The sequence below is a fragment of the Corvus moneduloides genome, chromosome 1 (genome assembly GCF_009650955.1).
Source record: "Corvus moneduloides isolate bCorMon1 chromosome 1, bCorMon1.pri, whole genome shotgun sequence".
NCBI classification, from domain to species: Eukaryota; Metazoa; Chordata; class Aves; order Passeriformes; family Corvidae; genus Corvus; species Corvus moneduloides.
This window is the reverse complement of record NC_045476.1, coordinates 93638372-93664945: the sequence shown is the minus strand read 5'-3', so window position 1 is coordinate 93664945 and position 26574 is coordinate 93638372.

Here is a 26574-nt window from a genome sequence, read left to right as displayed (position 1 = left end):
TGTTGCCAAGCTTTAAGTATACATCTCATTATCCTCCTCTGAATTGATTGGCAATAAATTAAATTTATTTCCCCACACTGACTCTTTTTGCTCGTGACAGTAACTGATGAGTATCCTTATCTTGACCCACAAGCCTTTTGACATATTTTTTCTCCCCTGTCCAGCTGAGGAGTGACAGAGCAACTTTTGTGGGCACCTGCTGTCAATCTACCACCCTACAACTACCTGAAAAGTGGTTGTTGTGAGGTAGGCGTTGGTCTCTTTTTTGACATAAAAAGTGATAGAACAAGTATAGTTTTGCCAGGGGAGGTTTAGATTTAATATCAGGATAAATTTCTTCACTAAAAGGATTACCATTCTTTGAAACAGGCTGCCCAGGGAAGTGGTTGAATCACCACCCCTGGAGGTAATTAAAAGAGATGTAGATGTGGCCCTTAGAGAGATGTTTTAGGGTGGACTTGGCAGTGCTGAGTTAACAGTTGGACTTGATGACCTTAGAGTTCTTTTTCAGCCTAAATAGGTCTATGATTCTAGGACAGGAATTGCCAGAGGGACGCAAGTTTCTGCAGAGTGAGTCTTCACCCAGTAGTGTAAGGCTGGTAAAGCAGTTGAGATATATGGGAGAAGCTTAAGAGCTGGTAATGTGCTGCAGAAAATGTTATTAGAGAAATACACCAAATATAAATAAATGCTTTGTTTTTCGTTATCAATGCAGACATCTTTGAAATATGACCAGATCTGACCTTTTCAGTAACTTAGATGTAATTTTTAGACAGATGATCAAGCTCACTTTAATATCACTTCTAAAAAAAAAATGGTTTTAAACTTCACATTCAGACAATTTAGAATATGCTTGCTTCAATTCCAGAGCATTTTCCAGCTTTCTCTTTTTTTTTTTTTTACAAGAAACTCAGGTGTCATAACCAACATAATGTAAAAGCTATAATTATTACAAACAGTGATTGATATAATGATATGTGCTTTCTTAGCAGGATGAGTAATTTTGAATTTCAAGATGGGCAGTGTTCTCTGTTTTGCCTCCCAGATGAAAGTAAAGCTTGACTTGTGTTTCTTCTGAAAGTGATATTTTTTCACCTTTTTTAGTAGCCAGAAAAAAAAGAAAATTTTATCTCAGACAAGATACTACTTTTCTAGAAATCAGTTGCTTCAATGACTGTACTGACAGCTCCTTAAGAAGGCAGGAAACTTTTATTTTTGCAAATGTGTGAGATGTTATGTTTCAGTTCTACCCATCTCTATGGTGATACAAGCAGATTTCTATTATACTTCTCCCCCTGCTACCTGCCACCTTACCTTTAAAGGAATATAGGGAGTATACCTGTTCTTCAGGAATAATGAAAAGGCTGAGATCCTTCACTTCTGGCTATAAGAAGATTCAGGAATTCTTGAAGTTAATATTCTACCACATTCTAATTTCTTGATCACACTTGTTTTTAGGACAAATATACTTGAATATCTGTATAATAAAGCTCACTACATATAAAATGATAGAAATATGTAGTTACTCTAAAAATGGAAAAAAACCCCACTATTTTAACTTTACAGAAAGGGTAGTCACTAAAATCATATTTAAGTATTAGATAAACATAACTGAGAATCATAAATGACCAAAGAGAACTGTAGACCTTCTTTGTCTTATCAACAGAATAATTCATACCTGTGAATTGCTACATACAGGCATAAAATATGCATAAGTTTCACAGCAAACACCTAGAAGTAGACGACTTCAGTGCTTACATAAAATATTGTTTCAGAGTCATAGGATGTGGTTGTTATGTGTGCTTCTCTCAGCCTCTGGTCAATGTAAGCCAAATCAATTAGCTTTTGCTCAAATAATATAGATCCACCTCTAGATTTTGGATAAGAGGCTTTTTCCCCCGTTGTGGGATAGTACCCCATGAGCAGGTAACTGTCAGGATTAGCTGATGTGTACTGAGACACCCAACAAGGCAGGATTCTTGGTACTAACCCAACATACTGTAGGTTTGCTGGGGATGGTTACTGTACCCCATACGTACTACATGTGTATCCTATTTATTTTGCTGAGTAAGAAAGCATCTAAAAGCAGAAACTCATTCAGTTGTTGTGCCCAAGTAAAAAGCATATTCTAATCACATACTCTGATAGACACACAATTCTCATTTGACTAACACCCCCATTTGTTCAACAGCATGTTTTTTGCAGGGCTGCAGATTTTTATCTCACTTTCCAACTTCAGTTTGATATTCTTGATCTTTGGGCTTTGGTATTGTGGTAATGCACACATGAACAGCTACATGAGCTGTTCTTACATAGATCCACAGAGTTTGTTTTATTAAATTGAAACAGGGTAAACTTTTGACAAAATTGTTGTATTATTTCCAAATTGCTACAAGCAGTGAGAGTTTGAAAGTGTATAAGCACAAAATAGTCCAGTGAGTAAGCTTGCTTGCAGCATATAAATTATTATAATGAGAAGTCATGTACTGCATATACAAAATATCAGCTTTGGACAGGTTAAGATTATTTAACTTTCAATATCTGAATTAATAATAGCATGATATTCATCTAAATAAAACATATTAGTAGTCATAAATTGTTGTCTTTTTTTCCTAGAAATACCAATTAGATACATATACGAAAGAAACAGAACAAGTGAGAAATCAAGGCATGTAACTTACTAGCTTTAGTATGGGAAGGACTTATATTTTTGAGGCCAAAATGGATATATCTGTATCTATATCTATATCTATATCATCTATCTATATCATCTATATCTATATCTATATCTATCTAGATCTAGATCTATCTAGATCTAGGTATATCTATATAATCTGTATCTATATTTATCTATGTAATTCATATCTATCTATCTGATTTTAAACAAGTTGTTTGGTGGGTTTTTTTTATCTTCTAAATATGTGATTTACCTGCATTCTACTATGATTTTCAACTCTTTATGACTGGTTTATTTCAATTTTAAATGTCAATAAGGACTATCTTGTCAACATAGGTAGAGATCCTGTTCTCGTAATGTTGTCCGCATTGTGGGTAATTAGAAAAATCATCGCAGATATGATTTTATTACTGATACATAATGTAAAACTTCTTTTTCCTCCCATGCAGCTTTCAAGTACATTTACTGTCATTGTTTTTGATGTACATATAAAATCTGAATTATATGTTTTTGAAAATAATAAGAAAACTATCTTATGATTTATTCTATTTCTCTCAAGATTTCTAAACTCTCATAGAAACTGTTGGTCTTCAATAAAACCTCAATACATTTTTAAAAATTATATTAAAAAAACTTGTTCAATCAATATCCCTTTCTCCAATAAGATTCTTCAGTTACTAAAGCCAGGTGTCTAGCTAGAATACTACTGCAAGGATACTACTGCAACGAACAATTGGTAAAAGGCCTAAACTAAGAATTCCTGCTAGATAACTGGATAACTTCTCAGTGAAATGTTCTCAGTGAATCTTAGTTGTTTAGGTCACTTGTACTTTATGACCATCTTAGGGTACAGCTAGTCACAACATGTACTTCATATGTTTTATTCCTTAGCCTCAAATGAAGATTGACGTTATTACAGTACATAATATTTATCCCACTTTCTATTACCACATCTGGTGAATCAGAGAGTTAATTAGTTTAAATAAAATTTGAAAATCAGGCTGATTACCTGGTTTGTAAATAAAAAAGAGATAATACTAACTACTTTTCAAAATTTAGTTCTGGATCTCTAAATTTCAGTAACTAGAAGGACCAAGTTTACATGACTATATAGACCTTCCATGTATGATTATAGATTTCACATATGTACACCTCAAATCATCCAGTCAGTGAATGCTGTAGGCAAATAACTAATGCATATTATTGTCAGAGGTGTGGATAATTTCCTAGTACTATCTTCTTGAGCAAGAGACTAAATACCTTTGGTAATCATGCATGACAAATGTAAAATAAGCCCCCAAAATGCAAATATATAGATAGAAGTTTTATAGAGGTTAAATTGGCCAATGAGGACATATTAGAATAGACATCAAAGCTGGGGAGAGCAGAATAATGCATTAGAAGATACATTTTCCCTACAGAGAATAATTTTGGCTGTGGAATGGTTCAACAAGCAGGCTTAGTGAAGCAAACATAAAGCATTATTAAGGAACATTTAGATTATATTAAGTAGGTAAATATTCTGTTCAAAGAATGGATAAATATATGTAGAGTACATGACCTTTATTAGAAACCTTTAAAGCTCTTCCTAAGAGGCATTTCTAGAACTGGATGAACCTAATTAGGAAAACCAGGGGTAATTCATACCAGAAAAGCTCTGCTTTTCTCTTCGACTCCTGCAGTAACGTAAAGTGTGAGAATCTTTCTTTTTGTTTCAAACTTGTTATTGATACGCCTCAGGCACTCTGGACATTTCAGTGTATTTCCAGCCTAAAAGAAATCTAGAAGTGTCACGTTTCTGAGCTCCCATCATATTTTATATGTCAAATTTAACTATCTTTGTACTGACAATATTTGATATAAACAGTTATTGCTCTCTCTACACCATAAAGATTGGATTAAATGCCCTTGAGTGTTTTATGACATTTCATTCTGTAACTAAGTTTATCATAATTAGAAAACCTGCATAATTAATCCATGTGCAGTGAAATCTTTAATTTATAATACTTGTCTGGGGCAAAAGTTTGCATGTTTATACAACAATTCATGTAGCAATTGAAAATATCACTTTTCTTTTTGGTTTTTTTCCTTTTTCTTGGATTATTACCTTAGGGGGTTTTTTTCCTTCATAAAAAAATATGTGTTTAAAGCGATATTGAAGAAATCCATGAAGTGTTTCTTCACAGGTTCAAGGAAAAAAACAACACCTCCCAGTCAAAACACATCAAAGAAAATCACATACTAACCAACTCCCTTGAAACTTTTTTGTATGTTTGAAATTTCCATTATATGTATAAAAAGGATTTTCTTCTTAGTATACTGCAGAGCTTTGAAGTAACAGCACTTTCAAGGGCAAGCAAGTATTTTTCTAACACTGATAATTGGACAATGTTTAAATAAATATAAGTTTTCTATAGTAGTGTGCATGTGTGTGCATGAATAAAGAGTTTATATATATAAAATACACATATACATATACATATGCATATGCATACGCATATACATATACCTATACATACACATACATATAAAGAGGAAACATAGCTCCCATTTTTAATACAGGAAGTAAGGAAGACCCAGAGATTGATCTGTGCCTGGCAAGAGGATGGAGAAGATCCTCCTGGAAATGATGTCAAGACCCATGGAAAACAAGGAGGTGATTGGTGACTGCCAATACGGCTTCACTAAAGGCAAATCATGCCTGAAAAATATGGTGGCTTTCTACAGTGGGGTTGCAGCCTTGGTGGATAAGAGAAGAATGATTAACATCATCTACTGGTACTTGTGAAAAGCATTTGACACTGTTCTGAACAACATCAATCTCTAAAATGAAGAAACATGGATTTGATGGATGGATGAGTAAGAATTGGCTGGAAGTTGTACTCAAAGAGTTGCTGTCAAGGGCTCAATGTCCAGACAGAGACCAGTGATGAGTGGTGCTCCTCAGGGGTCCACACTGGGACCAGTATTATTTCATATCTTTTCTGGGGACATGGACAGTGGAATTGAGTGCACCCTCAGCAAGTTTTCTGATGACACCAAGTTATGTGGTGCAGTCATCACATTGGAGTGAATGGATGCCATCCAGAGAGACCTGGGCAGGCTTGAAAATTGGCCCACACAAAACTCATGAAGTTCAGCAAGAACAAGTGCAAGGTCCTGCACATGGATTGGGGTGATTCCATCCACTAATAGAGTCTGGTCAGAGAACGGATTGAGAGAAACTCTGAGGAGAAGGACTTGGGGGTGTTGGCAAATGAGAAGCTCAACATGACCTGAAAATGTGCACTTGCAGACCAAAAGGCTACCCATTTCCTGGGCTAGAATGGGCACCAGAAGGACCACTGACAGCCTGAGGCTGAGGGAGGTAATTCTTCCACTCTGTTCTCATTTGGCCCCTCTTCAAGTACTTGCTCAGCTCTGAGGTCTCCAGAATAAGAAATACATGGAGCTGCTCATGCAGGTGCAGAGGAGGGCCATGAGCCTGATTAGAATCTAGAGTCCTGCTCCAATGAAGACAGACTGAGAGAGTTGGGGTTGTTCAGCCTCGAGAAGAGAAGGCTCTGGGGAGACCTTATGGAAGTTTTGCAGTACCTAAAGGAATCCTACAGGAAAGATGAGGAAGGATATTTTATCAAGGAGTATAGTGATAGAATACGGAGTAAGAGATTTAAACTGGAAGAGAGTATATTTAGAGCAGATATTGGGAAGAATTTCTTTGCTGTTAGGGTGGTGAAACACTGGAACATCTCAGAGAATTTGCAGGTGCCCCATCCCTGGAAGGTATCAGAGCCAAGAGGAATAAAAAACCCCATTTTTAATATTCTAGAGTATTGCCCTTATCTCATGCCCATTGCAACATCTCCATCCCAATTGGGCATATGCTAAAATGAAATGGAAATTTGAAAGAGTTGTCACAAGTGTTCTGTCAGCAATACCAGTTGACATTGAAGAGGTGCTTGCATCCAGTACTTGAAGCATGTGTGACTCTGAATTTAAAATATACAACACATACTCACACATATATGTATTTGTATATATATATAAAATATATTTTTTGTACTTATATATTTGTATATATATATGTACACAATACGTGTACATAAAATGCCATTCATCTGGACATCACAGAAGTGAACTTAACTTGCTAGCTAATCACAGATGCACAAAAGCATAAATATGGCAAAGAAAGAAAGAAAAACAAAGAAAAAGGGAGAAAATTTCTATTACACACATACTATTAATATTTTCTGTATCACAGTTAATGTAGGTTTTATTTCATTTCATGGTCATGAATGCAGTTTTATTTTGTATGATAAGTTTACTTGAAAAAACATGAAGAGATTTTTAACTGAGATGTCTAAGGAAACAAGGTTCATAAACCACAGTATTATCACAAACATCTTAGCCTGTGCCATTTCACTCTGTGATTTACTTCACCTAATTTGCAAAAAAGTTTGACTGCACCATGTTAAAGAAATCCCCAAAAAACTATGTTCATGGAGGTTTTGTGAGAACTGACAATTGGGTTAAGATGAGATTGCTGAGGTATGGGTGGGGTACATTTGTACTGTGCTCTGTTTAAAAGCTTTTAAGTGGAGTGGCCAACCTGTCTGCATGCAGTCCTAGAAAAGATGCTACATCTGCTGCTACTCCTTAGCAAAGATAGAAAAATGACATGACAGAGAGGACACCAGACTCATGTACTGACAGGGCCACTGATTTCAGAAAATATGACATAAATTCACTGAATGGAACTTGATTTTACTTAAGGTTTTTTAAAGACACCAGGAAAATACAGTAGTGAGACACTATTTCACTTGGTAGTTGTGAAATTACTAGTCATATTCTTGACGATGTGCAAAAGAGTAAAGATTAAGGGGGGATTTTCTACTTAAATGTCTTTCTAGCAGCTGCCAAATGGAACTCTTGGAAGTCTAAATCATTTGGGGTTTTTTAGTTCATTTGTGATAATCAAACAGTGAATTCATTACAGTTTCTGACATTAAGTTGCATAACAACTGAATCCAGCCAAAAGAAATTCTGACAACAACATAATTATATCAAATAATTGAACCAGCAGGTGTCCTATATTCTTATTGACTGTATGTAAAAGAAACATAGTGTGTTTTGTAAAAACAATTTACTAACCATACAACTTTCTTACAAGACTGAAGGTTGTAAAAGTAAAGTAATAATAAAATAAACTAGAAAGGAGACATTTGCATTTATAACAACGATTTTTTAATTTTATAATCATCTTAAATCAAGACTTATGAAAATGTAATGAAGTCCAATTTACTGCTAATAGTTGTTTCATTTCTCTGAAAATAAACTTTTTCTTGCATTTCAATAATCTACACTGATAGTAAATAATTTAAGCAGCGTGGTACAAAAGATAGTGTTATATATTTTTTAAATGAAGCTGTTTAACGAAAAAAAAGTAATGTCTTGAGGAGCAAAGTAGTTTGTGAAGAATAAACAGTAAATGTAGCCTTGGAGGAAAAATAAACAAGCTTTCTAAGTTTGCAAATAGCACACTTTCATATAAACATTATCTTCTCCTACATGCTCCCTTTGCTCTGAGTAGGCTTTGTGGCTTTGACCAGCACTGTCCCTCTGTCCGGGCCCTGAGGACACACTAGGAGCTACCGTCCTGGTGTCTCTGTTTCTTCTGCCCCCGGCCCACAGTCCAAGAGCCTATTTCAGACCCTAGGGCCATTAGCAGTGCTGCATCAGGCATCTTCAGTTGCCAGCATTCTGCCCCATCCTTGGCCCATAACCCAGGGACTTGAACAATCTCTGGGTCTGGGGCTGTCCTGGCGCTCCCTGGTTGCCTGTCGTCTGGATGGGGTGGTGGTATGGGCCCTGGCTGGCCACAGGGAGGAGCTTCCAGTGTTCCTGTCCTAAAGCCCATGGGGAGAAACTGGACCTTGTGGCACCCTGACTACATGCTTAGCTGACTAAAAAACTTGAATTAGAAATGACAGATACTGCTGCGGACTTTCTGTCATGCACTGGTAGTAAGAATCATTATTTCATTCATAAGAAGCATTATTTGCTTTAGTTGCAAAGCCAAGATATTTTTGAAGCATTTATTTTTACCAGATCTTAATCCATAAAAGTTCTTTTCTTCTTCTTATAAAGATAAGCATTTGTGGTAACATTTGTCTTTGCATACTTCTTCCACTATGCTATTTTTCAGTTGATAGGAGGATGGATCGAGAGAGGTACCATTGATTGCAGAGTGGAAGTGGTAAGTAAGTAGTCCCAGAAATCAAGATAAAGCATAACCTTGAAAGGTGACCTAACCACTCACAAGATCCAAGATATCTGGGAAATTTGATTAATTCCTCATCCCACTGCAAATGTATCTTTAAAGACATTTTTTATAAATCTAACTTCAAACTCTTTCTGCACAAAGCTACATACAGTTTGGTATGCCTAATTTAAAAAATCTGCTTTTTGTTTCAAGACAAAACAGTGCAGAATGGAAACATAAGCACTATGCTTAGAACACAAAAATTATAATAACATTTATTTGGGTTTTTTTTCCCCTTCTCTGGCTTAAGCAAGAGGTTGGATTTTTAGTTCACAAATGCTACTCAAAAGGGGTTTAAAACCATTTAAAAACATTCACAATCTTATGTCAGAACCTTTTAATATTTTTTTAATCAGTTTCTTAGAGGTACAACAGTCCCTGGTACTTCAGCTGACTAGGTACCACTGCACTTGGGATCAGGCTAGACAAAACTATGTGCAAAATTACAGCTTTAAGGAGTGCAAGTGGTTTGGGGCTGGTCACAAAGTAACTCTGGAATCAAGATGGTTTTTTGTCATCCAGAAGCAACACCGGTATTCCTATAACCTTTAACTCCCCTGAAATTGCAGGGACATGTGGGTATCCCAGCATTTAAGGCTTTGTAGGCATTCAAGTCATTTTTCAGTCATATGTAGGACTATGTTTTGATCCTGAAAAAATTTCTATCGAATTCTGGTGTTCTTCATATGTGTGAAAATAAATATACACTCATAATCTGGAATAGAAAATGGATTTATGTATATTTGAATGCATGACAAAATAAATTTCCGTCTGTATCTCAGTGAAATTATTGCTTGAAACTTTAGAGATACTTTAGAGAGTGTCATTAAAAATTTACCATGGAGGAAAATGCATGAGTCAGGATCTCTTTAGTTTGTGTGTCCATGATTATGGGTGGCATTTTCATGGTATCCATAAGGACTATAGACAGCATAATGAAATCTTCAAGAAGCCAGATTCTATACATTTTGAACCAGTTTGCAGAAGTAAATCTCCCTCTTCCCTTTTACCCCGCTTTGCCCCTACACATATAAAACTTGTGTTTGATGAACCGAATTACTTCAGAAACTAAGGAAAGAGTGGGGATATTCTTCTGGAAGGTGAGAGAAATTGGCTTAAATATTTTTCCAACAGAGGAGAGAACAGAATTATTTCATCTTAGAAGATTTTTGCAAAGCTAAGTTGAACAGGCAAAAGAAGGCCATTACTATATTTTCCTCATGTGACCACTGTTTGTTGCTGTGGACCAGGTTCTGGTGACCATCAAACCAGCAAAAGTTCTGCCATAAATCTGATGAACCAGAATTAGACTCTCTGAATACTTAGAGTTGAAAGCCCAATTTTCCAAGAACTACTATGAAAAACTCAGGATTAAGAAAAAGTTTTCATTTCACAAATATGCCAGCACGTACTTTTACTTATTTTCTGCAACATAAGTTTTGGATCATTCCAGTCTCTCTACAGTTCTGCTTGACAGTTTAACTTTACAAATAGAACTTCCTTTAAAATTAAGCAGCCTCACTGAGACTACGCACGGGTTACAGTTGCAAAAGTTAATACTTACTAGCAGGATATAGCCTCTCATTTTCTAAAGACAATACACCTTCTGTGCTTCTCTCAGGACATTATGCAGGCTTTGTTAAACACTTGGTTGTTAGTATTTATCTAGTTTAGAAAGTGCTACATAGAATTCTCTCTGCTACTTTACTGAACCCTCCCTGATCATGATCAGAGTAGCGAATAAAATTTAAAATTCATACTCTTAAAAAAAAAGAAAAATTATCACAAAGAGAAAGTTATTTGTTCCTGATAGAAAAAAAAAGCAAGGTTCAGCACAAATATTTGTAATTTGCCTGTCTATCTTTCAGGCAGAGACAACAATGCCTTCATCAATTAAATGGATGTGTTTTTATCAGTCTGAAAGTCTTTAGTATGTCTGCGAACCCAGTATATTTTATCTTGGCCACTTCTTCTCAAACCCGTTTGCTACCATCCACCTGGCAGGTTTGCACCAGAATATAAACTGAGTCTGGATGGGGAAGGAAAACCAGGGTATGTTTTCATTGAAGTGAAATCCTTCAGTGGTAACAGCACCCTGGCAAACACACTAGTTTTAGCAATTAAACTCTGTTTTTAAGTGGAATGTGTGGTGGCCCTTTAGAAGCACTGCTAATGGAGCCAAAAATACTCGTCTTTCTCTAGCAAATACCACAAGTTTTTCCTTGAATGTCCTTTCAGACCTGAATTATTTTGTTTTGCTTCAAATCTGGGGTTTTTTTCACACCTAATGACAGCCAAGTTGAAGACTGATTAGATTTAAAATGGGCATAAAGCTATTAGTTCCATATGTTAGATGATATTCAGCTGAAATAGGTAATTGTTTACATGACTTTGAATGCCAATAGCACAATAAAGAAAATCCCTAAGGCTAGCTTCTTCACACACTGCATTTGTTATCTACTGGAATTAGCTTACTACTCATATCTCAACTCTCATATAGCAAACTCTGAACAACACAATTTTTTTCTTTTTTAAAGGACTTAAACTAGTTACAGAGTTCTAGTTCAATCCTGGCTGTACAAAGAGTCCTGATGAAAGACTCATCAGTAAAAACCCTAAGAAGCCAGTCTGCTCTAATTTTTGAAGACTTAAGAATTGGTCTAACAATAAAAACTCTGATTAGAAACTGAAAATCTATAGATATTTAAGTTCAGAAAAATTGAAGTATTAACATCACTGAAATTTTTAATATTATTTTTGTGATTAATGATGATGTTTACAGTTAATATGACCCCTATTCTACTAATAAAAATCTGCCTCAGGACAGAATTTAACTAACAAGTTCATGTCTTGACCTAGTGACTTTTTTTTATTTAGAACACGGAAGAAAACAAGGCACTCTTAAGTATAGGAAGGTGGACCAGAAATTTTATGATAATTTCCTTTTTCATGAAATGTCTACCATTACCAGTTCCAAGGGAAAATAAAAAAGCTCCAATTTAAGAGAAAACTTAAAGGAACTGTTATGAAAACATATAAAAACACATGCTGCTTAAAATATCGAGGAGATAAAAAGCAAAGGATTTCCAGAAAGAGAAAGAAGCTTCGGATGATACAAATTTTATTTACTATACTGAAGTTATCAATTTCTAACCTCCAGGAAGTTATTCAGTCTTAAATTAGAGATAAATCTTGTGCAAAATAGAAATCAACCATGTCTATTTTCCCAATATTTTAGGCAGAGAACCAAAAATAAATGGCCTCATATTCCAAATGTAATGTTAGTGTTCTAGTAAGAATGCCATAGCTGGGATTATTTATTTCATGAACATGAGTAGAGATAGTGTTTGTTATTTATTTTTAAATCTGGATTCAATTAAAAATTCAATAGGCCACCACAAGGAAATAAGCATTGATTTTTAACAATTGACTCATGGAAGCATTGCAGGACAACTGTTAAACAGGAAAAAATACTTTCATAGTATTGTAATTAGAGTCATAATTCCTCTGAGTTTCTGCTGATACCTGGAGCATGCTTATTAGCAAATACTGGCTAATTTGCTTATTAGCAAATACAGAGCCTTTGATTCAGGTTCTGTTACTCTGTAGTTTCATCTTATTTTGTTCTCGTGAGCTGTATTGCATATACTGTCATAAGAAGAAGTGTTTTCAGATTCAGGGCCAAAGTTAAATATTTTAGAGGCATCTGAATAGAAAGAAAAACATACAATAAAAATAGTAGCTTTTTTTCATTTTACAGATAATGGAAACTGGAACAGCAAAATTAAGATATTACTTGAATATACAGTTTTATTATGTCGACTGCTTTCCAAAAACATAAGAGTGTAGAAAACTACTTTCAAATATTTATCAATATTGTAATTTTTTTTTTTCTGAAGCCATAGTTTTGCATAAAAATACAGGTATGAAAGCCTTCAAGCAAATTTTAAACAAAAAAGAAAAGGTGCCACATCAAACCAGAAATGTTTCATGTATTTGCAATTTTATGTGGTGGATTAACTACATGTGTAAGTTTGACTTACATTTTTTATTTGATGAAGATCGACAATAGCATTTTCTAGCAAGACATGCAGCTCAGAAGTTAAGATAAGGATTTCTCTGTTAGCATTGAAGAACCACCAAATGTTTGCAGATTTTCGTAATAGTAAAAATCCATAAATCTTGTAAAATATAAATATCCTGGAGAAAGTTAGAAATAAAACAATAGAAATTCAGTTGGAGAAGCTTGGGGTTTCTTTTTCCCATTTTAGGATGTAGTTAGTTATACTCACATCACATATATGTATTAAACTCCTTGCATGACCTCCCTGAAAATCCCTGAAGCAAAATTTTTGCAATATTCAAAATTCAGTTTGAGAAGGAAGGAAATAATATGAGAATCTGTCTATATTAATAATTTATGGTTAATAAGAATTTTTATTATTTAGTGGGAGGATAAAACTGTCTTCAAATGTTTCAAGAGGTCTTACATACTTATAAGGCATCAATTCTGTTATTACACAAAAAAATAGCAAGATCTGACTTCTTTGACTCACGATCAGAGCAAGGCCAGTGAGTAAGCAAGATTTTTAAGAAAATTTCTTGTTTCACTGGTGTGAAACTATAACATAACACATACCAAATTCCATCACAACGAGACCCAAAAAAAGGATAGAGATATTTCAAAGATAAAATCTGCCCTTGCTTCAATTGCTAAGAGTTATTATTTGAATAACTAATACTTCTGGAGTTTAAGTTCTTTTCAAAAGTGGAAAATATTTTGCGGGTTTTTTTCCTTTTGGCAAACCAATGAGCTGTGAAATAATAGACTTTAAACAACACCATGAATATAATGTGCCAAGACAATACATACAATCTAATTGACATAAATGTCTTACCTAGTGTCTCTGAATCATAGTTTCAGTATGATCATGACAGCTGTCTTTTACAATTACCAAAAACATTTTCTATGAATCCTGTACTGAAAATAGTTTATTTCATTAAAGAGACAAACACACATGAATTCTTCCCCCCTCTATTAAAGCAAACGAAGAACATATTTCAATTAACTATTGTAGATAACAACAAAAAAGAAGGATATAAAGTAGTATACCATCTGTGCTGTTAAACCTATACACAATGCAGTGTGCCAAAGATGGAATTTTTATTTCAAGTAAAACTTTTAATTGCTTTGCTTTTAGGGGATTGCTTACCTTAAACTTTTCTGTCTATACAAAACATGTGAAATTGCCAATGATGTAAATGGAAAAAACATGCATGTTGAGAGTTGATATAACAACATGTATTTTGTCTTCTTGCTTTATTGAATGTGTGTTACCCTTAGTTGCCCTTACATGTTTTCTGTAGTTATCACCCTTAAACTTCAAAGTTAAATTTTGCAAAATTCACTTACATGTAGAGAAGATGCCATATTCCTCATCATAAAAGCACTCTTATCTAATGTATTCTAACTTTTATCCTCAGCACGTTTATCTTCATACCATATTCCCAATAGGCATATAATAAGCTATTTTTCGTAATAAGGCAAGTATTGCCACAGCATTTTTCACTACAAGGTAATAGGGTTTCTCTAGTACTCTGTCAGCTCTGTCCTCTCTGCATACACTGACCAGTAACAAGAAGGCACTTTATTTTTGGAAGAAGACCAAAACCAGTGATGCCTTCAGACAGTATCTGGCTCCCATTATGTTAAATAACAGAGAAACAATGCAAAAAGAGCGGTATTGATACCAAAAAAAAAAAAAAAAAAGTATTATGAAATTTAGCCCCTCTGACAATTACACAACCATGAGTTTTAAAGGATTTATGTCCTAATAGCACTTAAAATTGAATTCCTTTCACCTCCATCTAGTCACCAAAAGGTGGCATTTACTTTAAGCTTATTGTCAAGATACTTCCATTAGTTAACAGGAAAGAAAATGAGCAGCTCTAAAGGATCACTCATGCACCTGAATATGGATTGCTTATCAGAAGTGCTTGATGGAAAACCTGAGTTAGAAACTTTATCAGCAGCTAGTTACTCTCCAGATTTGTAAAGAAAACTTTTTCCACAGAACTTCAGAGTGGGATATATTTTGCCCACCTTCAAATACCTAATAGTTAGACGCTCAGTTTACCTTTCAGTTCAAGTGCCCTGGTCAGTGTCAGGTATGAGTTGCCTTGGAAGAGGCAGCACCTATTTGTCTCTTAGGATAGGATGATTTACTCTGGAAAATATTCTTTTCAGCCAACTACAGACAGATTTGAAACAGCTTTTTTACATTAGGCATCTATTTGCTCATCTTTTTTATTTTTTTGAGGGTGCCATACTAGATTCTTCAACTGAAATGAAAAACAAAAAAGAAAGAATGTATCAATTAACAGAGGAGCTAATTCTTAGAATCTTAAACTCTTCTGCTTCCAATTTTTCCAAAACAGAATTTTTACTTATGTGATATTTAGCATTTTTTGCCAGCTACTTTTAGATAAGCCTCTAATTTAACCTAAAATTTATTTAATTTCTTCCTGAAAAAATACTTTAATTACCTGACCTCTGCCAGGAGTTATAAAAGTAAGTATTCAATTATAATTTAAATCTGTTAGTGAGCACTGGCAGAGAAACAGAAGATACTAACTTCTTTTTGGATGGGAAACCATCTTTGCACATGTCTGGAGCATACCTGTTTGGACTTATTTTCTGTGTGTTTACCTTTCTGTGTCACCCCGATTTTTGTGCCATTCAAAGCTTCCCTGAAAATATAGTTTAGTCTGATTATTTTGCTTCACGTGGTAAAATTCTGGAATCCATATAAAGTCTTTTATAAAAAATAATATTTAAAAAAAATCCAATGTCTCAAAATTGTGTAACTGCAGTGACCAAAAGTTATTTCAACAATATTTATCTGCATATTTCAGTGAGAAATCCAGATATAGTTGAGACCATAATTTTTCTTCCTCCTCATTTTCTTTATTAGCTAGATCAGTGAGTACAGCTGTTGGACCCCTGTAGCTAAATAGGTGAGAGCCCATCACTGTACACTTAATTTGCCTTGGGCATCGGAAAAAAATAGCATCTGCTGCCTGTACCAACAGTGCAGAAGTTGCCAGTATATGCTTGCTTTGTTTTTTTAGGTTTAATATTTTACTAGAGAATGAACATTTGATTCTATGGCTGTAGTAGGCTAGACTAGACTGCGCTACACTGTACTACATTCGGCACTAGTTTAAGCTCATAGTACTGATGTACAAAATACTGCTCACAAGTATGGAAGCTTTCCCATATACTTGCATGGATTCCCAAACTCACTAAAGCATACTTGTTAAAAAAGCAATCATGCCTTAAAATCTAAGCCTAAGTACTTGCAGAAATTCTTATTTCTTTTTATGCCTCAGCAACAAGACTTTAAAGTTATGTTAGAAAAGAGGCAAACAGCATGGTTATTAAGCTGGGCAAAGGACACTTCCTTTCTGAAGTTGTGTAACTTTGTGGAAAGGACTAGATTCAGAAGGCTTCTATCTATTTAAATGCATAATACCAATGTTTCTACTGGATTCACGTGTCTTAACAGCACAAAGCACTAGGAATTCCACATGAATGAGGAAAACTGGACCAAGTTTATTGCTTTTTCTGGGATTCGATGATGTCTATTTTGGATGCTGTCATGTGACAAGGAATAGTTTAAAATATGATTGCTAAAGGACAGTGTCTGACTCCTGAGTAAATGGGGAAGTGTTGGGGGTCTCTGAGGTTAGCACCATCCCTGTCTAGGATTCCATGCACATTAGGCTTCAGAGTAGGTGAATGAAGAATGAAGGTATCTAACAATTACACACCACTTATTTTCTTATAGTTAAGTTCTTATTAAGATGCAGCTTCTAAGGAATAATTGCCAAATGGAACAGACTTTCTGTAGCTGAATGGACTTTGTATTACAGAGTGCCATGTATCAGAGCTATTTCTCTCCACTGTGTTCTAGAGGAAACCAGGGAAATAACAGTGCTTTACAAGAAAAACAGATTTGCAAAGTATTTCAGTGAGCGGAAAGCATGAAGAAAATGGATCAGAGTTAAATTCAAAATGTACTTAAATGGGAAAAAAACCAGTGTTGCTAAAGGCCTATAAAAATCTTATTGTGAATGGCACTAAATTTGATGTTAGCTGACACACCAGCACTCTGAGTTGACTACTAGTGACATATTTTAAATTCATTGTTGAGAGACATGTTGACTTTTTTGTCATAAAACCTGAGCAGCTGTATTTTAATAGGGAATTAAAAAAAAATAAAAAAAAGCAAAGAAAGTTATTAAAAGTATATCAGTGAACACAAGTTACAGAAGAAACAACTTCTTTTCATATTCAGATGTACAGTGAAGCAGTTTTTATAAAAGTTTCAATTGGTCCTTGTACTAATATTACTTTAATGTATACAGCCCTTAGTCATTGGGACTCAATGTTCTTTCACAATCACTGTGTTCATTTGGATAATACTGGGAAGGAAAATACAATTGTTAAATAATCAAATATCTCCCAATATTTTTTGACCTCACACTTCTATTTAATTCGATATCAGTAGCATTGTGTTGCATAGGGTCATTTTTTTTAATAATGTAAGGAAAAATTAACCAACAAATAATTTCAGTACCATTGCTTTACCCTCTTCTGTCTTTGCAAGGACATTATTCCTGACCCAGAAAGATCTTGTCTCCCAGCAGTTGATATTTCTACTGTATATTTGCAATATTTTGTTACTTTCTGTGTAATGCAGTTTTAGCCTTAGAAAAGACTAATCTCAATAATTACTCAGCAGAAATCCTCTACTTTTTGTTAATTCACATCAGGAATGATCTAGGCATTAGTACTTCTTTTGGAACGGGGTTCTATATTTTAAAGAGTAAGCTCATAACAAAATCCAACTATAAAGTGTGGGAAACTGTTTGATTAATGAGAGTTGAATATTTGTGAGATATTCAGTTTCTATTTATTAATTTCCATCATTCTGGATAATGGTGTTCTTAACTTGCTGGGGATTTTGTTTATTTAAAGAAGGGAATCAAGCAACAGTTCAAAGTTTAGCATTTATATTCCTTCTTTCTTAACAAAATACCATACATACCGCAGTCAGCTCTATTTATGTCCTTATTTACCTGTATGTCCTGTATTTATGTCCTTATTTACCTGTATGTTTTCAGCTCTCAATATATTTCACATACATATTAAAGTTCTGTGTTTACAAGTTCAGCTTAATGATACCAACATTGATTTCCCATTACCTGTGGATTAAATTTTTATAGTTTCCCTTATACATGGCATAGAATTCCACAGAACTTTCTAAAGCAGAGTAAACTTCGTAAAATAGGTCTAAAAAGGAGACCTTAAATAGCCCTTGGAGTAAATCCACAATGGCAGAAGATAACACATGAATAAAATTCAAATTCATGTAAGTTACAGGAATGTGGTTGGTGACAGAAATACTTGCATTATAACAGGCATTAAAAATTAATTAATTTTTCCTGAGATATCAACATTCAAGTTGTCCAAACAGCATTTAAGATTCACAAATATTGTAGTGCTGTGGAAGAAGTCTGTCTGGCACCTAAACTCTCAGTGGGACAGGGTGAGGGGGGCTCAGGATAAGAGCAAAAGGAAGAAAACTATCCCCACCCAGACAAATTTAGAAATCATATCTTGGACAACAGTTCATGTCAGTGTCAACAAAGCTCAACATAAGTAAACCAGAAGTATAAAAATCATAATATTGCAAGTATATATTAAATCAGTGAGCACCAGAACTAACCAAATCTGATTTTTTCCTGTACTTTTTTCTGTGTATTCAAAACATTGAAATATTTTGAATGAACGGGTGATCATGTCTGGTGTTTGCAGATTCACTGATGTCTAATGAGAGATCACAGCAAAGCATTTTCAGCAATTATAATATCTCTACCTTCTCTTTCTTCTTAGGTGTATACTTGAGTCACACTTGCAAGAACATAAACATCTTTCAAATTTTTATCCTTCTGTGAAAATTGCTTCATGATGGCCAGTAAATTAAGTTAGGGACTTGTGAGCTCATACTTACCTGGAGCATGATCTTTGGAAATTCACTTCTTCTATAGAAGCAGGCTGATACCTAACACACTGAACAATTAAAATGTTTTCGGTGTTAAATTCAATTCAAAACTTAGAAAGGAATAATCAGCTGCATCCAGTGCTTTCATGAGTCACAAGCTGCTGTCAAATTCTGTCATCAAAAAAAGAGATTATACTAGGGAGCATGAATAAGAGTATTGTTTGTCAGTTGAAGGACTTCTATATTATCAAATATTGTAATACTCAATGAGTATTCGACCCCATTCTGGTCATCACGTTTTGGGAAATAATGAAGTGGATATATCTCAGTGGAAGTCAGTATAACTGTGTTGTCAGAAGTCTAGAGAATGGGGCTGGCAGGGAAAATTGTAAAGAACAGGGGAAAGAACTGGAGGAAATAATCCAAAGGAGATATGATGGTAGTCTTCTGTTAGTTAAAGTTTTTTTTAAAGCCAAGGGCAGTAATCATTTCTCAAAATCTTTGGGACAAAAGTAATTGCAGCAAAAGAATGTTAGATATTATGTTAGATATGCAGGAATATGTCAGAGATTATTTAGAGATCAAAAAGACTATTTAAAGATTACAGTGTCTTTATGAGAAGTTTCAAAGACCACACGACATCCAGATTTATCAGAAATGACCTTGGCATGATTAGTCTTGCCTTAGGGTACAGGTGATATAATGGACCCTTTGGTGTACTGTTCAATCAGATTTTCTATGGACAGGCAAGGGGATGGGGAAGAAGAAAATGGAGAAACTACCAGAAACATTAGGTTAAATATCCATGGGATAAACATCATCTTTGCCTGCATGCCTAAGTCTGTAGAATTGAGTCCCTGTTGTACATTTCTTCCGATATACGAATCACTAGTTTCACAAGACTCAACGTGAAAAGGGGTAACACACAAACTGTAAACAGTGGAATCAAACATATAGGTGTAGCTATATCTTTGGTGACTATAGCAGCTCAAGACGGTGAGGAAATACATTTGAAACACAGAAAAAAAGCCAGATTTCCTCTATCAAACATGCCCTGAATAAGAAACAAGAAGTGTGAAGGCATTTTTTTCTTTTATTCTTTTCAGGCTATGCTGATGTATTAGCTATTTCACAATCTCATATGAAAATTATTTTCCATGTTCTTTCAAACATAAAGTGTCTTCTTGACTAGACTGAGTCTGTTAGGGGTTTTTAATGCTCTTGCCCTAGTAGATAAGGAACATGGGCCGTTACAGGAAGCACAAAACTGAAGTGATTTAAAAGTTCTGCTCCATGCCTGTTTTTCCCCCTTCAACTTATTCAGCAGTTACCTTACAGCTACCAGAAGATATAGTTCTGTGCTAGATTTCAATATGCAGCAAATGCAAAAGCTCCATCTGTCTTTCCAAACTCAAACAATATAACATTTCTCTTGTTCCAATATTTAGCCAGACTCAGAACATGGATTAGGAAAAGCTGCCTGAGCTAAACCATGTTAAAGCAGAGATTATACAGATTGGCTGTCTGCAGCACTGCAGAGTGCTATCATCACAATTCTGTCTGCACTAGTGAAGACATCTACATCTTGATAGGAGCAAAAGTCTTGCACAGGGGTTTAGCCAGAAATATACAAAATATCAGGCTAGAAGGAAGAAAAAGATTCATACCAATGCTTACATTTTAAAAATATAGTGTAAAATTAAGTTTATTTTTTATATTTAGTGTCCAGAGAAAGTGACATATTTCTTTGTATTTTACTGTGCTCAGTGAGAGCTCTCAGTAGTTTTCACTGACTTTTTGACCTTACTTTCTAGTCACCCCGAATTTCAGGAAGTGAGTCACTTGCTAGCAGGCAGTCTAGGAGGTTTCTTTGTAACAGTGCTCAGTCCTTAGCCAGCTCCATTTTTCTGCCTCAGTACTGATAGAAGATAATGTATGAAAATTTGGGTCTGAAAATCTAGAGGCTTAGAACATCAGTTTCAAAGTCCTATCCGTTGCCTGTTCTCTATTTCTTTGCTATTCAATCCATTATTGAGTACCATAGTTTAGAGAAAAACAATCTCCGTGAGTATGCAATCTTAAATGTTTTCTGTGTTAGCAAAAATTGGAAGAACAATGCAACAAATTATGTCACCATAAACAAGTACACATTAATTCTCTTAGTTTTCAGATTTTACAATCCCTCCCTATATACAGATATTATTAGTTGTTCAATGATGATAATGACAGTCGTAGTGAAGGAGAAGAAAGAGCAAGTAGAGGAGAAGGAGAAGGAGAAGGAGAAGGAGAAGGAGAAGGAGAAGGAGGAGAAGAAATATTAGATGAATTTTAGTGGACCATATTTGGACCATAGTGGACCATATTTGGACCATACTCTGTAGAGGCTGGGGGGATTTGTTTTATTCCTAGTAATGTGTGAAACTTGAGGATTTATTATTTGATTAGTCCAAATGAATCTCTCATATATGTATGTGTTGGGGTCTCCTCCCCTGCCATGGAGCCCTGGGAGATGGGCCCTGGGGGGGAGACACGGGGTCTCCCTGCCCCTGGTCAGCCTCATTCCCCATTGGTTGGTTTGTGTTCCCCGGGGTGGCCAAGGACCCTCGGGTCCCGTGACTGCAGAGTTCCTGAGCAGAGCCCTGGCCATGCGGCTGGAGAAATAAACATCTCTGAAACATCTACCATGAATCTGTCCATATATACTTCGTTTCCACGGGACTCCTGGTTTGATATATGCCTGTTACAGTAATCCCCGCTGTAACATGTATGTTTTTCAGAAACTCAGTCAATGAACATGTTTTCTTGATTCTTGAATAAATTTTCAACATCATATATATACATATATATATACTGTTTCAAATATTATCAGAGTAAAAATTATTCTTAAAATTTGGGTTTTCAACCTTCCAACTATTCTTCTCATTTGCTTTTTTTCATTGAAATTCAGCTTAATTTTCTTAGTTAAGAACATAAGTCTAGGGGAGAGTTCTTCAAATCCATCCTTAACACTAAATGAGCCTCATAATGCCTTTAAACAATGCTTAAGTTTCCCCCTTTCCACTTTTAGCAAAGACCTTTTCCATCATCCCTGTGATTCTGGGATCAGAAATGCTGGGTGGCAAGCAGTTGTGATGCAATTAATTTTGGTTGTGCATCAAATGATGCAGGTGTTGTGGATATGTCTTTGGACTGTTGGACTTTCAGTCAGGAAGCACACCTAGGTCTGTTTGGTCTGGATTGACTTTCACTCTAAAGTAAGGTATGACCAAATCAACATTGGTTCTTCTGCAAGCATCATCTTCCAGCCTAAAATGACCACTCTTTTTCTGAAGTGTTTGTCCATTGCTATTCAGTAGACAGCAGTGGAACGGGGTTTCTCAGAATAACTCTAATGATGTTTTATTTGCATGTTTTATTTCTTGATTCTGGTGGTACAGTATTATGAAATGGGATCTTATTTCAATTGTAACAAGAGCAGCAGATGATGGGTTCCTAGAAGAACCTAACCACGTATTTAGATAGGATGGAGCTGATGCCCAATGTAATCCTTCACCACTCACACCGGTGTTAAGAAGTTATTATGAGGAGCTCTCTGCGTATTAATGGCAGTAAGACTGAATATTTTAGAAAGAAAGGCAATCATAAGTTTTGCATATAATCCTTTTGACATGATGGGACAGATAGAGTTGCAAGCAAAATACTTAGTGGCAACGATCTTGTTTCCCACTTATTCACATCAGTTAAACTGCTTTATTATTGTCTTAATAACCATGACATTTTGAATGAATGTTCGTTTAGGCTTATAACTAGGAGTGTTGCCAAGACACTGCAGTGGTTTTTTCCCTACCATTTTCCTGTTCAAATGTCTGCTATCTTGCCCTGAGCATCTTCCCTCTACCCTGCCTTGATTCTTTGTTTCAATGGAGAATTTATATTCAGGTTGTTTTAAAATACAAGATGCCTAAACCCACTTATCAGTATTTGACAATCTGGTGTAATTTTTGGAAGCCATTTACAACCAATCTTACAGAAATGGTTCAGTCTGAATGACCAACATGTCAGTCGTGTAAATATCTGACTGAAAACTATGGTTTTTTCTCCTCTTTGATTAATCCCTGAATTAATATTCAGTATCTACAAACAGTGACAAACTGATTCAACAAGTAAGCATTTTATGGATTAACTTAAATATTTGTCATAGAATTTCTTTCTCTTTTTATCATAGGTTCTGCAATTTTATTTTTAGCTATAATAAAAAGGTACAACATGTCCATTACTCTTCCAGTAAATAACTATTATCCATAGCTTTGTGTGATATGGAGAAAGTTTTGTTTCACGATGTTAAACTAGTTTCTTACCTTTTCTTAGCAAACCTTGGAGCTGTAATTTCACTTCTCTGTATTCAGTTGTGATGCTGGTGAGGAAATGTGGAGAGCATTATAAAAAGAGAAAAGTAGACAAGGCTATGGAAGGTGATATTGCAAGAGTTAACTGTAATGTCTGACACAAAATCTCATGTAGTAGAGATTGTGAACCAACCAACCAGAATTGCTACCATCCACCTCCCTACCTCCTCTCATTTCGTTTCAGGGCTACAGATGACAATGGAGGGTAAAGCTTGCGTTTCTCCTCAGGAGTAAGAAATGTGTGGGACACATTAGTGGGGATAAAAAAAATGAAGAATGGATTGCAAAGCATAGTCTTGTTTTTGACTTATAATTGCAGATAAAATGACTCCTTTTTGTGGTACACACATGCCAGCCATGTGCTCCCCATGTTGTCTGTTACTCAAGTGAAATCCTGCTAAGCACCCCTGAAATGGCCATTTCTCTGTATACATGCTTCAAAAAAATTTATTTTTATGTTGCAGAAAGAAAATTCGTTCCTGCTTTTTTTTTCCAGTGTGAGCTGGGCTTAGTAGGTTTTGAATGCTCTTAGACTAAGATGAAAGAAGGTTATTGAAAAATCTATCTGTAGATGAATTTATTTTGCCTGAGCAATGTCAACTATCTTCTGAAGCTAGAAATATGGTGTTGTGGTTTTTAAAACTAGATTAGCAAGTTTGTTGCAGCCAAAACAGTGTCTTCAAATAATCTTCAAATGTATATTTACCAATATAATTTACACTATTTTAAATTCATGTATATCAACAGGAAAACAGCTAGAGATTGCATTATAATGCTCTTTACAAGACTTACCCTTTTCTCCTTTAAGGAGATTCAGAAGATTTTCATATGTCTACACAGACACACTACATTATATCCTGAACACAAAAGAACAGACATTTTTTTCCTAAACTTATAACACACAGAATTTCCCTTCTGATTGTGCACCTACACAGCATCCAAGCAAAATGCTCTTAAGTCAGTGATAATAATATATTTGATTACAAATGCAGGAGCTCAGTTGAGAATTCAACATCCTTTCAATTTGAAAATGCATTATTATAATGACTGGATTGAGGCACATTATGAAGATAGAGTAGTCTCAGGGAAGTCACCTTTATCAAGAAAGACAGAAAATAATTGCAATCCAAGCCCCATTTTCACAAATTAATGGCTTTTCTGCTGAGGCTTCACAGGCTAGCTAATCTTATGTTTAGCAACACATTCTTCAGGGCATATCCCAGTGCCTTTTCTGAACAAGGACCACTTATAATATTGCAATTAAGTCAATGGCCACTCAGTCATAAATGAAATTTAGCAATCAGTGATTAGAAATTAAGTAGTATTTCCATGCTTTGGATTTGTCAGACCCTCAGCATTCTTTTTACATGAACATTATGTCTTATTTAAACCTCTCTGAACAGATATGTTTAATACTAGTGAGGTTTCTCCTGATCAGCAAATCTCCAGGACCTCATGTACAGCTTAAGTAGCAAAGGTTGTGAATTAAGTGAACTTAGGGACTGTACTAATGATAAATGACAGGACCAGTGCAAAAGCTATGTAAGAAGCTTCTCCCCATTCTAACAATGATATTTTTTTCCCCCAGAACAATTACTCCAAAAACAATTCACTTTAGATACAGCCTTCAGATAATTATAAGAAAATAAATAATCCTCAGTCACAAAATTAGTGAAAACCTGACTTGTCCATTTAGACTTCTTAGGGAAACTAATAATTATATTTAATAGGTTGCAGGTTTTTGTTTTGTTTTCGGTGTGATATATTGTCATTTTGTACTTTGAGGCCAGCAGTTTTGCTTGCACTCCTCAGAATACCAGTCAAATTTTAACAGATCTCTATCAAATTGCTCTGTTTATCTTTTCAACTGTCCCACTCATTTACAGAAGAGACACCTGAAGTATATCACCAGCCAGCAATGGGTCTGGTCATAAAATACTTTTAACCAGAAATACTAGACTTTGTTGGATCATAATAAGGGGGTGCTTTGGAAATTAAAATGAAAAATAAAAGAAGGAAAAAAAAAAAAGTTCTAACAAAGGCAAAAACTACCGCACAGATACAGAAGTTTAAAAGCAGTCAGTCAATCTCAAAAAACCCAGATAGGCTGAGCTTAATAAGAGCCATAGTACTTCTGGAAAGGGAGCACTTTGCATTTTTTATTATGTGAAATGCAAATGAAAAACAAAATAAAAGAAGGAAGAAACAAGCTCAGCTGCTTTACTCGCCCCAGGGGTGAAAATGTCATGTCTCTGCAGTCCAGTAGGGTCTGGGAAACAAACAATATCTCCGGGCCAGGGTCACAGTTTAAATACACGGTATATACACTGTAAGAAAATATTTCGATCAGGAGAAACCAGTATGCTTCTGAGTCCTGAGCCTTGCAGACTTCGTTTATCTGTTTAATTTTTTATTTCCTCTTTTTCCAAGTTATTCTTTTTTGAGATAATTTCATGGACATGGCTACTGGGTGAAATTTAAGCTGCCATCAGCTGCCAGATGTTTGGCAATAATTTTGATTGGCTTCAAGAAACACAGTGACTCCCCCTTAAGCTGTTAGTGCACTTCTTCCTAGGCTTCTGCACTTCAGTGACCTCTGCATCTTTGAGACGTTTGCATATCTAGCTTGATGAATCTCTTCAAGACTGTTGTTCATTGTTTCTGGGTTCCTTATCTATCACCCCTTCCTCCTGACACTTGTTTCTTCAGGCGTTCCTGGGCTGCCATGCAAGAGTGTTTAAAAAAGAATAAATCAAGCACTGACACAACCGCTCATTCACGCAGCTGATCTCTTACTGATGTTCTGTGCAGTCATTACTGCCGAATGTCCTGTAGCACCACAGAAACTAATGATTGTCATCCCTTATGACTGAGGCACCATTATGAACAGGGTCGTTATTCTGTTTTCTAATCACAGTGCAATGATTACTTCCTACTGCAGACAGCTGATATACTGCATGGATGTTCTTACCGATTGGCATCTCTGTCTTCAATGTAATTTGCTAAGGGACTAATGGAAGAAAACCTTACTAGTCTAGTTAAAATTATCTACTCTGATAGAGTTGACACCAAGAAAATGTATAATTCTGTCTTTCTTTA